Source organism: Simochromis diagramma, unplaced genomic scaffold, assembly GCF_900408965.1.
Source record: "Simochromis diagramma unplaced genomic scaffold, fSimDia1.1 OVJJ01000571.1, whole genome shotgun sequence".
Lineage (NCBI taxonomy): Eukaryota > Metazoa > Chordata > Actinopteri > Cichliformes > Cichlidae > Simochromis > Simochromis diagramma.
Window position 1 is genome coordinate 3237110 of NW_024386885.1, and position 16151 is coordinate 3253260.

The window sequence follows — 16151 nt, forward strand, 5'->3', positions numbered from 1 at the left end:
GGGTGCAAGATGCTAGCAGGCAAGGCATACATGGAACGCCATAACCAAGTGGCCGGCATAGTGTACAGGAACATCTGTGCCGAGTATAACCTGGAAGTCCCGAGGTCAAAATGGGAGATGCCCCCAAGGGTGGTGGAGAATGACCGAGCTAAGATCCTGTGGGACTTCCAGATACAGACGGACAAAATGGTGGTGGCTAACCAACCGGACATAGTGGTGGTAGACAAACAGAAGCAGACGGCCGTAGTGATCGATGTAGCGGTTCCGAATGACAGCAATATCAGGAAGAAGGAACACGAGAAGCTGGAGAAATACCAAGGGCTCAGAGAAGAGCTCGAGAGGATGTGGAGGGTGAAGGTGACGGTGGTCCCCGTGGTAATCGGAGCACTAGGTGCGGTGACTCCCAAGCTAGGCGAGTGGCTCCAGCAGATCCCGGGAATAACATCGGAGATCTCTGTCCAGAAGAGCGCAGTCCTGGGAACAGCATTCAAATGGTTTGTGACATGACCCATAAACTTTGGTCAAGTATTATTCACATGTATATCATAGGTTTATGCCACCTGGTGGTGTACACTGTTTGTAGCGAGGTTTAATAAGTAGGACCGATGTGTAACTTTAATCACGTTATGGCCGACTGTGACACAGCAAAGCTGGCCCACCTGAAGATGGCGCCTGGCCCGACCCCTGACCTGCACCTGTTGTTTTTAGCTGGATGACAAGGAGGGGAAGTTACCCATCAGCAGCTGCAGGAGTTATGGAGGGTCAGCGGTGACATCGGGGCTCTACACCCGGGCTTTGCTCAGCTTGCTTTGCTGTGTGTTGTAATGTTTCAGTGTTCATGTGATTCTGTTTCAATAACTCTGCTGTTTCCACAGGATCTTTTTGAGTGATTGGATTGTAATTGGCTGGATCTCCACACCGCTGGCTGGAGGAGGTTATCATGTTGGCTTTCAAATCTGGGAGCCGACAGTTTGTATGACCAGAGTTTCTGTGGAGTGACCCGTGAATAGGAAACCTGCAGCATCTTTACCTCAAACTTCATATTCAATCATAGAAACAGAAGATACAACGTCGAGCTTTAAAAGAAGGACAGACCAGATCCAAGCTGTGACATGTTTTGATGCAGCTTATTAAGCTTTAATCAGAGACAGAATCAGAGGCTATAAATGGATTACACTCACTCCACACACACTGTTTGTGTTTCAGTTCACACAATCAGAGGCGCCGACAGTATCGTGGACCAGAATGACCAGAGTGCACGATGCAGCTGTGATTTCAGGAGCACATGTTAATCTTGCTGTGACGAACACACACATTTAAAAGTTAGACATGGATGCAGGAAAACGATGCAAAGCACGGGTTACATTTTCTGTTTTTCTGTTTCCCTCTCTGGTTAATTCTGATGATTTTCTCTCATCACTCCTCCTCTCTGGATGTTACCCTTCTGCTTCTTCTTGCTCTGATTCTGTATTTTCCCTCTTTGCTGACTTTTCCCAACATCAGATAGTTTGCTGTCAGGTTGCTTAACATCTGAAACACATTGATCTGTAACACCACCATTGTCATTGCAGCTAACGCACTTCATTCTTTGCTGCCGGTAGCATCGGAATATATGCTGAAGACCATTTGACCCTGGATCTGCGATTGCATTCCCAAGCCTCTCAAGTGATTCACGCAGGTTATTCTCAGGTATGTTCTCACCATCACGAGGTCTAAATACATCTGAAAACACAACAACATAATTCTTCCAGTTCTTTATCTCTTTTATGTTAGTGAGAATGTTCAGAGGATTTTGTTGCTTGGTACATCTCTGATCACATGGGGAGGCACGGATGTAGAAAACCATCAGATCATTTTCTTATTTGTTTGTTTTTAGCTAAAGTGTTGACATGCTGCAGGGTTCGAAACTCTGCATGATCAGCTCTGCCATCCCGCATGTTAATTTTACCACACAACTTAACTTCAGCCCATGTCATCTGCTGTTTACCACATTTCTGCAAAACATCGTTCCACTGTACAGGAGCATTAGGACACTGATTTAGAACATTGGGCCATCTCAGCACTGTGGCTGCCACCACTCTGTTACCTATGTATACATAACAGTTTAGAATATTCTCCCTCACAACTTCACCATCATCATCAGTGACTCCATTCATATCAAACGTGTTTGTTTGTTCATTGCGTGGGACGCTCACGGCCACACTGAACATGGGGGGAAACTTTCTGTCAAAGCAAGCAGAGAATATTCACCTGTAAAACATTTTCTTTATAACGTGAAGACAAAAGTATCCAGAGTGTTAAACCAGCCAAAGTGAGTTTAGTCTCCTTTTGCTCAGGAAATCAGTCTTTTTTTGACTTTTGTAAAATTGATGAAAATCTTTTGGTTGTTTTGAAAGTGTAATAGCAACACATCTTCATGCAGCTCAAGCATCAGGTAAGGAAATCCACAAAAAGTTGATTCTGTTCATCTGGATGTTTGTAAGGTTGGAAACCTGCAGTCAGCTGACACTGAAGAAGTCAGCTGGATGATGATGAAACGTTTCTCCCAGATGAACAGAATCAACGTTTGGGATAAAGTGTTCTACCAGCTGCACCTCACCATTACACACAAACTACTTTTGGCTGTGTTTGTGTGTTTATGCTCCTGCTTCAATAATCAACACTTGTTTTATTGATCTATAAAGTCTGCATGATACATTGGCAGGTTGTGGTTAAAGACAGTTTCATGTTCGTCTCACCAACACCCAGCGTGTCAGAGCTAAAGAACATAACAGAGACTATTATTGTCAATAACAGTGAGTTTGTAAAGATGCATTTGTTCTGTCAGTCTCTGCTTCTACGTGCAGCTCTGATGATCTCAGCTTGCTTCTGTTACTATAAAGCACACTGTAAGTACTGTGCTGCAGATTAAAGTGACCTTTGTTACTGACCTGTTGTTGTCTGCACCGTAGCTTGGTGTGTACCTGCCAAAAGACACACACACAGGTTCTGATGTTGATTTCACTTGGAAAGATTTACATGAAACCACAACAGTGTTGGTTTGTTTCCCTGAGAGTTTGTGAAAGGACAGAGGGGCTGATCTGTGTTAGAGTCCAGTGTGATACAGCTTTTAATAGCATATTTGTCACATGTTACTCCGTATGCTCACAGTTTGTTAAAAACAGCTGCTGTAACGTCATCATCATCATCATGTTCAGTTTTTCTTCTGAATTTCACAGAAAGTTCACTCACCTGTTCAGAATTTGTTGAACAATTGGTGCGAGCTGGTTTGGGTCAATAGTAGTCTCAATGTTTGTAACAGTCATCAAAAGAACGACCGCTACAATAACCCAGTAAGAAGCAGCCATCTGAGTGGGTTTAACAAACAGAGACACAAATACCAATAAGAAGACTGAATATATTACAGCTTCACATGTAATCTGTTCAACAAAACTGTCTCTAATTCTCTCAGATTATCAATTTATTTACCGAATAAACAGTAAATAACCCCAAACCCTAAGTACCAACTTATAACTGAATAAAGTCAATGTTAGAGAGGAGCAAAGGTCTTCAAAGTCACTGTACACGGCTTAGTCAGCACGTTAAAGGTTAACGTTGAAATGTAAAAAGTTCCATGTAATCTTAATTAATAAAAATTGGTTTTCTTGACAGTTATTGACCGAGCACCAAAGCAGACTCGTGCCTACGGTGGCAGCAGTTCTTTAAGGGAAGTTCTTTGTGTCATTGTGCTGCAGTTATCACCGTCAGGCAGAGTTTATTTAAAAAAGTTTATAAAGTATTTTAAAAAAGAAAGAAATGTTTTGCAGGACATCAGGACTAAACAAGACTCACAGAGATGGATTAAGTCTTATAATAACATTTTCTAAATGGAGATTTTCACTGAAGTTTTCTTTTAGTCCAGATGTAAGCTTAACAAAACTGTCTGATTTTACTTTTATTGTATTTAAAGACAGATCATTTAATTTCCAACTCATCATTATTTTCACCATCTGTGAGATACTGAAAACGATTCCTCCACCTGACTCAATAATCTAAACTGTAATCTTCACCCAATAAAAGCTTTGTTACCTGCTGTGATGGAGAACGACTGCCTGATGCTGGAAGCTCTGTTTCCTTCTCTGGACGAGATGCTGCTGCAGTGGATTCAGCTACAAGGAGAAGACATCTTTATAGAGGGCAGGCTGATGATGGCCAAACCCTCTGCATGGCTTCATGTCCTTATTTGAACATGTCTTGAAGCCATGGGTGTAAGAGGAGGAGCTGCTTCAAACCTGTGTCAGAGCTCAACACAGGTGTTTACTTAGACTGAGCTCTAGTGACGACATTTGATTCGTATCATCTTCATGTGATGGCAGGAAATCGAAGCAGATCTCAGAATCATCGTTTTTAACTTGGGCCACAGTTGGGTGGACAAATTTTCAACAGGTCACCAGCCTATCATCATCACACACACACACACACACACACACACACACACACACACACACACACACACACACACACACACACACACACACACACACGCCTGAGGTGGCAGCTGGACTATCAGCAGCTTAACATAAACAGGACAAATGTCACTCAAAGCAGTACAGCTTTAACCTTCATGCAGCTTAACGCTTCAGCCCCAATAATCACTCTGCTCCGAGTTATTTGTCTCAAACAGCAGCAACGTTACTGCAAGCAAAAATAAAGCAGCTGAACAACGGAAACAACAACAACAAAGCAGAAGTGGTTGATATAGAGCTGTGCGTTTAGAGGAAACAAACTGTAGGTGCGATCCCACCATCAGTTGTGTTAGCTATGACTCGTTTAGTTGTTAACAGATGAAGTTGAAGATAAGATGAAGATTTCTGCTTGGTGGTCGACTTATTCCTCTTTCCATTTTGCCTCTTTGTCACTTCATGAAATAAAGAAAAACACAGAAGTATGACTGGCCAACAAGCTTCTTTGTTGATGTAGGAGACGTGTTGGCTCACTGTGTCACTTCCTGTTAGAATACATGCTGATCTTTTGCGTTGCTTAAACTATGTGGATCAATTAATTGCAAACTTTTCCACAAAGACTTATTTCATACATCACCAGCAAACTCTTATCCAGTGTTCATTTATTGTGTTACTGGTAATATGGCCTTCAGCCATAAGGTGGAATGAGGAGACCATACACGAGCTCTACGACGTGCCTGTCGTCGAGCAGAGAGGGCACGGGAAAAAGGCCCAGTGTGTCCTTAGACACATGATGAAGTCGTGCAGCATATCAGGAATCTGTTAAGATGGCTAGAGCTGATCATTGCTGCACCGAACCTCTGGAACAGACTTCCAGCTGATATTTGCACGTCAGAACCTATTCAAACTTTTAAAACACAGGCTTTTACAGTTTTTTCTGGTGGCTTAAGCACATTTTTTGTAACTATTGGCTAATTTTGCAAAACTCTTCACACAAATAAGAAAACCTGTCACCCAATCATCAAAACATTGTAGTTCTCTTGCAAAAGCAAACACAGCTGGATTAACTCTTCACACCTTCGTAAAAATGGTGTTTCCGTATCAAACAGTACACACAAGCCATCATCTACTAAGCACACAATGCGCCAACTGCACACTGATGGTATGAATACAAAACACATCTGGCTTTTGCTTTCTCTGTGCACAAGGTAGGCTATGTCAGTTTGAGCTCATACTTCTGTCATAGATCCATAAGCATAGAGGGATCCAAACTTCAAGTACTGGTGTTTATTCACACACATCAAAACAAACACAAGTGTTTATTTCCAAGTATAGGATTATTTGCAATCGCCATAATGACTATATGGGTTACTTGGTCTGCAGTGAACATGCTTCCTCTGTCCCAGCATCTGGTCATCTAGCAATTCTGTAAAGTAACAATTTCAGTATTTTTACATCAATGGTATTGGTGTGTTTCTCATTGGCATATGGCAGTGCTACAAATCTTTGTGCGACGTGACTGTACTCACCGATTCTCATTTCAAGATGTCCTTATGGTACTTGCTACAGTGTAGCGGCTCGAGTTAGGCTGGACCCGTTGGCCAGCTACCCTCAGGGTCATTCCACGGTTGATTACATGGTCCACTATTGTAGCTCTGATGTCATCAGCAATTCAATTTCTTACTCTTCCTACCCTTCCTCTCCCCCCTCCTCGTCTTCCTCTTGCTCCTCAATGTCCTTGTCGTCCTCTTCGTCCTACTTCTTCACCTCCACGTCCTCTTCCTCGGCCTCCTCTACTTCTCACTCTTTCTGCTCCCTCCATTGTACTCCACACACACAGCTTACCTGTATTATAGTGCTTAGGCTGATTGCAAAGTGAACTAATTATCTAAGAAAGTTTTCACATGTGAAAGTGTGCCAGACAGTTGGCAGATTAGTGTTAATGATAGCCATACATGTGTATACTTTTGCTAGGAGTGTGTTGGAAATTTGGTAATTGAGTGTTGTGCAGTGAATTGTGCCTACAGTTTTGCAAAGTGTGTGTTACAAAATTGCAAACTGAGTGCAAAGCAGTTTTTGTGCTTTTAGTTTTGCAAACTCAGTGAGTGGTTTTGCTATAAGTCTGAATAGTTTTAGAGATTGTGCTACAGGAATCACAGTTAGGGTTTAAGCATTCAGGAAAAACTGTAATAGGGTGAAACTGTTTCATGGTTTTTAAACAGTTTTTCGGTGGACACAGTACATATCCTGGATCTGCTGTTGATGTACCAATTGCTTGTCTGATCTTTTGGATTTTGTCTGTGAAGAATTTGGCAAAGTCATTGCAGGCCATGGTCGAATGAAGGAGGGTTTGTTAGCCTGTCAACTGTAGAAAATAAGACCCGAGCATTATGGCTGTTTTTAGTGATGATGTCAGAGAAGTAGGACCTTCTTGCACTCCTCAGTTGTAAATTATAATTGTGAAGTTTCTCTTTATAGATGTCATAATGAACCTGGAGGTTTGTTTTTCTCCATCTGCTCTCAGCTTTCCTACACTCTCTTTTTTCATTTTTCACCAGTGTGGAGTTTCTCCATGGAGACGTCTTCCTTCCAGAGATAACCTTCACCTTAATGGGAGCAATAGTGTCCATTACATTTAACATGTTAGCATTGAAGCTATTGACGAGCTCATTGACTGACCCTCTGGACAGGTCAGGTGTTAATGGGAAGACCTGGTTAAAGATCTGTCTTCAGTTATCCACCGTCTTGTGATCATGTTTTGCCCCAAAGACATTAAGAAAGAACGAGAGTAAGCCTCATCCCCACTGCACTTTATGTATGTCTAAAAAGGAAAATATTGGTGTTTTTTGCTGTATATATCCATTTTTACACAGTATAGTCGTTTGGCTTTTTTGTACACAATTTTTCTTTTTTTTGGAATATATCTCTGATTCAGTTTTTCTTCTTGTCCCTTGCGCTGATCTAACATGTGAATTTCCTGATTGTGGGATTAAATAAAGCCTATGTCTATTTCTAAACACACAAACACACACACGGCACACAGTCATCATCAACGGTGTTTTAGAGCAGCGGCCCCAAACCCCGCGTCCGTAATGCGTCTGCTGCCGGGCTGCGAGACTTGAGGCTCGGGTGTGAAATGAACGGTTTTCAGGGTTGAGAGGGTCTTTTACTCTCAACGTTGTTGGCGCATTTCAGGAGGACGCTGCCAATAAAGTTACACAATTACACAGCGAATTCACGTTTATCATTATATTTACAAAACACCACTGTTTTTGTCTCGGTCGTATCATTTTATTTTGTTGTATTTATCGAAACCTCAAAGACTGGTCCGTGAAATAAACCGGTCGGTGGCGCAAAAAACGTTTGGGGACCACATCTGTGTCAGAACGGTTACAATCTCATACTAACTGTATTAACTTAGCATGCTAATCAAAATTTCCACTCGAGAATTAAGTTACTGTTTGTCCACCGAGATGGTTGTAACTTCCAGGTGCACTTAAGAAACAAGCTTTATTGGTCACACAATCATACAGAGGACACCATGCAGTGAAAGGTGGTGGTATCCAGCTTCATTATAAGCATTTTCAGTGCTTATAATGAAAATACATAAACATTACCATCGAGGGAATGTTTTTACTATGAAGCATACAGAGATTCACGTCGTTCACGCGCACCCACCTCCTGTCGCATGCACTGTGCAGCGATGGGGAACCTTGACAGTGCAGTTGCGTTATTTATCCACCAGGTGGCTCCAACTACTCGTGTTACAAAGCACATGAAGTTTGAGGAAAAGTTATAATAAAAGTCTTTGCTCGTGTGTGTTTGTCGCATTTCTTTTGCTTTAATTGGAGGAAACAACGATCACATGTGGTCCCTTCTATAAAACGTCTTAAATGCAGAGTTTCACTCAGTGACAGAAGTTGCAGTGATGCTCTTTTGGTTTGAGCTCCGCTTAATCAGCGATTTGTTGTAATATCAGGTCAGTGACACCAGGTGGGATCCATTGAATCCTGCACGCTGATAAGAGGCGCGACCTCTTCATTATGTTTTGTCATATGTGCCAGCCATTTCATTCAGAGCTCACTCGGTGTGCAGACACTCAGCTGCGATCAGCCAGGGAATGTCCATGTGGGTGGCAGCCCTCGCATGTAAGTAGTTTATTGATTTTTCTACGGTATTAATGAGCGGATCATCTTTCTTATTGTGTCGTTTAGTTTGATTAAAGATGAAGCGATTCCACGGAGATCCCTGTTACTCTTTGCACATCGCTCCAGTCTGATCCTCCTGCTCGCTTTATGCTGATATAAGTGAGAGGAGAAGGGCAGAGCGATGCGCACAACACGGAGATAAGATAAGAAGTATATAACCATATTTATCCCGAGGGAAGTTCTTTTGTCATACACATGCTCAATGCAGCAAGAGAGATAGATGAATAAGATATGCAACATGTACAATACAATAGAATAGGTTCTATTCAAAAGTTCCAGCAGGACTCGAACTACCAGGTCCTGGCTGTTAACCCGGGCACTGATGTGGGAAACCTCCTGTTACACTGATGTTACAGAAAGGTGAGGATGTTAGATGAACGATGTGATAGAGTGGTGAAGAGGGAGCATCATGTCAAAGGATCAAGTGCGACGTGCGACATTCATGTTAAGAGATTTTCATCCGCGCACGAGCCACAAGTGGGGCTTTCCTCGCTGTCAAGCAAAAACCACAAAAGCTCTCCTGTGGATTTTGTCTCTAACTCTCAGAGATTTAGAGACAAAGAGTTAGAGCTTCTGGCTGTTCTGGCCAACACATCCTTTTTTTGTTTTCTTTTGTTTGTCCGGAGAAACCAGAATTATTGTCTTAAACCCAAGAAGATGCCCAGCAGATTTATTTTCCCATGTGGACTATTGCTGCATTTGCTATACTGGTCCACTTTATTGTCATATTTTATTCAACCTTTATTTTTTTATTTTTTTATTCAGGGCTGAGAAACAGGAAAGAGAAAGAGAGGTTGGGAGGAGAGTTAACAGAAGGCGAGGGGCAGAAAAATAGAGCAGAAGAGGACTTAGAGAGAAAAGACAGAAAGTCTGCTTGATCACCTGCAGAGAAAACAAGCAAAACAAAGACAACACAGCAGGGAAACCTCAGCAATAACCAACCTCAACATTTCCCCACCACTGACTGTTGCAGCAGTCAGTGGTGGGGAAATGCCACAAACACAAACACACTCTACTTTCAACTGTCTTTAAAACCAGGGCTGCAGGCGGTCACACCCAACGCTGACTTTACCAGAAGTCTGCTTGCACCATGCGAGTAATTAGTTTCCTCTTTATTTATGACCCCCCATCATCTCCTCCTTGCTCTTTCCTTTCAGTTCTCACTTTTCTGGGAGAGGCAATGAATCAGGAAATCCAGAATCTGATGGTGAGGCCTGGAGACTCGGTCACTCTACAGACAGGACTCACTGGGCTCAATGGTGACGATATCGTCTGGATTTATGGACTCCAACAAAATGCTTCTCTTCTGTGATGAGAGAGACATCAGTGGGCCTCCAGACGAATATGCTGGACGCCTCCAGCTTAACCAGTCGTCTGGCTGCCTTACTATTTCCAACATCAGGAAGAGCGCCGTTTACAGAGGGGAGATGTTAAAAGAAAACAAAAAGCTCATGTTTGATTATAACGTGACTGTTGTGGGTGAGTGTTAGAATCTGCTGTGTTACGCCACATACGGCTCTTTGTGCGCTCCTCGATGTGCCAGCTGCTAACTTTGCCTCCTGCTCTGTTGTTTCAGAGGCTGGAGCTCCCTTTAACTCTGCTGCTGGCCCCAGGAGCCTCTGGGGGCTCGTCGTAGCTGCCGCTGTCTGCTGTGTGCTGGTCGGCAGCTGAAGGTCAGTAGGAGGAAGTCACCTGCTGGAGCTGTGACGCATATAATGAAGCTCAGAAGGATATTTAGTCTGGTTTAAGCAGCTGAAAACGGAAGAAACGACTTCATCAGAAACGAATGAAAGGAAGCTGCACGTCTATAAGACGGTTACATATGAAGTGTTTCTCATTGGGGAGCTTTGAGCAAACTTTGAAGACTCACAGTTAAAAATGATCCAGATAGCCAGAATAATCTGACACCGGGCTGCTGTGCAGACACAGTTCTTCACATTCGAATCAAAGCCGAGTCGGCACTTTTTAACGGCTTCTTTTTAAACCCAGTGCAGTGGTGTAAAAAGGCAAAAGGAGCAAACCTGCAGTTACAGCTGACTGAGCGTGGCACAGATCTCTCTGTGAAATCAAAATGTTTTCTTTTTGTTCCCACAGTGACCTCTGATGTCTGCAAACCTCTGGGCCAAAGATCACCTCAGCCTCCCTCACATCTCACCAAAGTCCTGCTGAGGCCAGATGAAGGAGCCAATAAGGAGAAATGTGTTTGTACTCCGCAGTTCAAATCATTCCCATGTTTGACTGACGGTGCTGACATGCTACTGACCATGACACTAGCAAATGAACTTATGTGATATTATTGGACTGATTGAAAGAACACTTCTCACTGAATGCTGTGAGTTTGTGAAATGTGCCCTGATCTGAGCTTTAAACTCATCAGCTTTCATATGGAGTGTGCACACCTGTCTGAAGGTACACAGGTGGAGAAATGTTGTCTTCTTCAATCCAGCAATAAATTTTATGCAATCTTTCATAAACCTGTCTGTGATTATTATTTGTTGGTCTGCGGCTGTGAAACAGTTCACCTACTGAACCCAAAGCAGGACAGAAACATAAGATCAGTAGTGTTTAAGGATGTTTAAGGGTGAGAGCACGAGAGGAGGGCGGGGCTAAAAGAGACCCTGTTGGTGGAAGACGTGAGTCAGACCAGCATCAGTGTCAGAAGAACAAAGGGGCCCATTCCCCCTCACAGTTTCCTGTGTGTGTTTGTGTGTGTTTGTGTAAATGCGTCTCAGACTCTTTGTTATCACAATTTTTCGACTTCACTTCAGATCCACAGCTCTAACAGGACAATGATCCCAAATACACAACGATCTCCACACCCCTTGAAAGTTTGTGGGCTGCACATAAAAGCCACATCTGTGCGACACCACCAGACTCTCCACCCAGACCGTGACACTGGCAGTTTCAGGGGAAGGATGAGGAATGTGGGTCCTTGGTCAGGAAAAGCTCTCCGTGTTTTTATGGTCGCAGCTCGTTTTTGATGCTAAATGGATCTCGTTCTTCTTTGAGGTGTTCCAGCCAATCACACACTGACAGCACTGCACCTGGTGATATCAGCGTTCACACTGTAATGCTGCTTGGGCCCGAATGAGCACATTTCTCATCATATTTAGGCGTCACATTCAAACAGCGTTTCAGCGAGTCGTCATTCGCATGAGCCAAATATTGCAAATAACCACCAAATACAGAAAAACAGGAAGCACATCACAGGCTCACCCTCAGCCCCAGGTGTGTGCTGTGTGATCCAGCCTGAAATTTGGCTGCAGATTCCCTGATAAAGACGCTTTGCAGGAAATATTAAAGGTGGAAACATAACACAAGCATGCAGCTGAACTGGGTCAGGTGATATATGGACCCACAAAGCATTCTGACCCATTACTGATCTCACTGAAGCCTCATGTTTGCCATTGTAATCTAAAAACTTGACCATCCTCCTCTTCCTGTTATCTACGTTTCAAGGCAACAAAAGACACAGATCAACAACTACAACCGACCTGTTCTCTCTTGTGAGCTGAGCCGTGTCTCAGGAAGAAAAAAGATAATGAAGGTCAGCTTGCTAACATGCTTGTGGTGTTAATATGCCAGTGTGTACAGGTGTAATAACATAACATGTAATGTAATAACAGTGTTGTTACACACACAGAGGACGTGTCTCCTCAGTCATGGCCTCTGTTATTCTGAGGATATGTAAATGGTGAATAATGGTTTAAAGTAACTTTCAGTGTTTGTGTAAATGCGGGCAGGTCGCTCCTTTTTATTTGTTTGTGGTGTGATAAACATTTCACATGCTGGTGCCACGCCCACACACACATTCTTAAACGTTGCCATGGAGATGAATAGCTGTGCTGTAGCATGGACAAAGCTGCACCTTCACTCATCACATTTGCACCCAGCTTAAAACAAGAGCTCAGAGCAGGGAGGCTGAGCACCTGCAGACACACCTGCATTTGTCTCAATGTTAAAACATATTTAAAAATCCCTCATTCACAAACATCAGAGTAAAAAGACTCACTGCATTCTCACATGTGCTGATGATGATCAGAGAGAAAACTATGAAGAACTATCGTGTTCACCTGAAAGTCTCAGTTGTGATTTTTCCAGCTGCTGCCACGACTAAAGCTCAGACATCAGCAGGCCACGGCTTCATGCAGACGCCTCTCTGGGTGTCTGCACTTCCTAAATCTGCTGTGTGAGCATTTCACACGACGCTCTGATCAAAGTCGACATCTGCAACGTCTCAGCTGAACTCACTGAAACACTCAGGTCTTTAACAGGAGTAAGATTAGCTGCATTCCCAAGGAGCGATCTGTGTATTTCAAGATGCTTCTGGAATCTTTGCATCGCTGTAATAGCGCCATGAAATGGTGCATGGGGACATTAATCAGCCCTTTAGTTGAGCGATGCTGCTCCTGGGAGCATACTGCTGCAGGGCGCGGCTGCTCCCGCTGTGTTTGTTTTCCCCCTGATGTGGCCACAGTGGTGTCGGGAGGGTGTAGTGGTGTGCTTGTCCTTGTGTTTGCACGTGTGTTAGTGGGTGAGACATAGAAAAGTATTTCATTACTGCATCAGGACATAGCCATGTCCACAAATGGACATTGCTGGGGCATTTCTGGTGCATTTCCGGAGCATTCCCCCAGAAAGGCTGGAGGATTTGGCCGGGCAGAGGGAGGTCTGGGCTTCTCTGCTGAGGCTGCTGCCGCTGTGCCCCAGATAAGTGGAAGATAATGGATGGGTGGAACCTCATGCTTTATCGGGAATCAAACGCAGGTCTAACAGTTTGGGGATGACAGACAAAGGAAGGAGATGAAGTAATTAAACTACAAGTAAAATTGCACTTTGCATGAATTTCAGTCTTTGTAATTTTGCAAACAAATGCACATTTTACTCAGTTGTTTTTGGGAATGTTGATTAAAGAATAATACTCTGGTGTTTTTACTGTACCTGTAATATGGACTCTTACCAGGAGCAGTTCAGAAAGAGATCAAATGAATACTAGAGTAATTAAATGAGCTCAGCTTATTGAACAGTCCCAGTTTCTGCTGATAGACCATTAAATGAGCCCTGAGGAGTAAACAGCTGCTCCTTGTTCTCTGAATCACTCACACAGCTCATAGAGCTCCTGCTACAACAATAACAGACACAGCACTCTTTCATTACTTCCTGCTTTCCAGTTCAGTTTCCTTCCACCCAGACAGAAACCGCACGTGGAGCTCGAGTTCCCCACGCCCCGCTCACACACTCTTCACCCTGCTGCAGGTACCAGAACATTCGGGCCCTCACTGCCAGACGGGAGAACAGTTTCTTCCCCAAACTGTCAGACTCCTGAACACTGTTGCACTTTTCCATTGCACAGTTGTGTGTCTGTGTTGTTCTGTCTGGTGTTGCACTGTCTTTGTTTTTTTGTGCACATTTTGCAGTTCTTGCACCACTGTATGTGGTTCTGTGTCGATCGTCTGTTACATGTCTAATAATAATACATCTAATAATGCTGGAACACAGTATGTGTCAGGGAAGAAGGAAAAGTACAACACGTCCACTTTATGCTGTCACACATTCTTGTGTTTTGCATTTACCTTCTGTTTGAAATAGATTCAGACACAGAGATGCAGAACAAGAACACAGAGTGAGAGCCTGTGGCTGCCTGCAGAGATGAGGTAGCTTCATAATAAAGAGCCTGGAAACAACAGTCCATGCTTCTATTCAGACAGGATGTTACTGTCGTTTAAACTCTATTCACTCAATCACATTCATGCAATGACTGCATGCAGCTTTTATTTAAAGGCCAAACATGAAGGCAGACTGTTAGCAGTCTGAGAGTTTGTAAGCGTTTAATGAGCGTATGTAAAGTTGAGTCACAGTATGTGTTTTGACTTTGTAGCTAATAAAAACCTCACACACAGATTGTGTTTGCACTGCACACTCCTTAAATCATTCTCGATAAGGAAACCGTGTCTGTGGTTCACCACATCACACACGTGTTGTTCCCTTTCTAACCTCACTGCAGAAAAGCTACAGTTCCCTCTGCCAGAGCAGCCCTGCATGAACACATGTTATATGCTGGAATATGCATTAGCCTGACCTGCAGTAGATTATTTCTGAGGAATCATAGAAAAAGAAAAAAGCTTTAACGTAGAACCAAATATTTGTAAGAGCCATCCTGCTGTTCGCTGAAAGTACTTAGTTGGTCTGATACTGCCCTGCTCAAAGGCACTGACTCATTTCGGCTCAAAGTTATTCACTGTGAGAAAAACTCTGTAAGCTCTTCAGCTTCACCTTCTGAGATGTTTGCAGCACAAATTCAGCAAACACAAAGGTTAGACACAACTTTCAGCTGAAAATGATGAAAAGTGATGAAAAAGATGAAAATGATGAAAGTGATGAAAATGATGAAAGGCTCTTTGAAACAGACAACAGGGGAAACAAGCTGCAGTGACAGACAGACAGGAGCAGTAAGAGGTACTGTGCAGTGTGGTGGTACAAATCTTGTATGATGTCAAATCCTCTGACTCCAGCAGTTCTTTCTCAGTGATTTTCTTCATCAGTCTTTACTTTGGATTATTGGGATTATGGAGAATGACTTTTGGAAGACTCCCTGATGCTTGTTTCTTATGTTGAGCTGGTAGAAAATAGAAAACATGTGTGGAAGTTTGATTCTTTGAGTCTTGTGCTCAGCTTGGCTGTGTTCATATGTGACTCTTTGCTGCTGCTGTGGGTGATGAGGAGGGAACTTAAAGCTCCCTGCAGCGGCCCACCGGTCTGTGAGTGCTTCGTTAGGATTTCCTTTATCAAGCTTTGTTTCAGGATCTGCGTTTGACTGCCTGCTGCTGGAGCTGTGACATCAGTCAAAGGAAATCACTCGAGCACATTACCCTGGATCAGGTTTGGAGGAAATACTTATGGACTGAGTGTTATCTGTTGATGTATTTTTGGCCTTTGGCGTTGAAACAGTTCTCCAACTGAAGCCCCGAAACAGGGCAGTAGCACATAAAACCCATTTCTATCAAAAGTGTTCAAGGAGTGTGTGAGAGCAGCAGCGTGACAGGAGGGCGGGGCTAAAAGACAGAGAAAGGAAGAAGTGAGTCAGACCTCGCAGTCTCCTGTGTGTGTGTGTGTGTGTGTGTGTGTGTGTGTGTGTGTGTGTGTGTGTGTGTGTGTGTGTGTGTGTGTGTGTGTGTCTCACTGGTAACTTTGCAGATACAGATTGTGTGGAAAACGTCTCTTATGGAGGGAAAAATGAAATAAATGAAACAACTACACCAGAAATCAGTCACAGCACGCGCTGCAGACAAAGAAAGAGCTGACAAGTTTACACAAATGTTTTTTGTTAACGTCTGGTTACAGATACAAAGAAAAAAACTACGTATAAAACTCTGCACTTCCCTGGCTGTGTGTGAGTTTCAACTTGCAAGTACGGATACTGACCCCATTTTTTCCTTTTAGCCGACTGATCAATGTCACATCAATCACAAATCACGAAGGAAAACTGTGTGAGTTGGGCGAA

At 43.3% G+C, this 16151-nt stretch overlaps 2 long non-coding RNA genes across 2 annotated transcripts; one reads left to right on the forward strand and one right to left on the reverse strand.

The window, feature by feature from the left end:
- Positions 1-1101: 1101 nt before the first annotated feature.
- On the reverse strand, positions 1102-4235 carry LOC120734631. Its single transcript, XR_005696054.1, has 4 exons — positions 4069-4235; positions 3232-3347; positions 2931-2963; positions 1102-2223 (listed from the first exon to the last, which is right to left on the reverse strand). It is a non-coding gene; the product is annotated as an uncharacterized LOC120734631 (long non-coding RNA).
- A 4224-nt stretch (positions 4236-8459) lies between these two features.
- On the forward strand, positions 8460-11116 carry LOC120734705. The gene is made up of 4 exons (XR_005696080.1): positions 8460-8590; positions 9808-10129; positions 10227-10323; positions 10745-11116. It is a non-coding gene; the product is annotated as an uncharacterized LOC120734705 (long non-coding RNA).
- The last annotated feature ends 5035 nt before the right edge of the window (positions 11117-16151 follow it).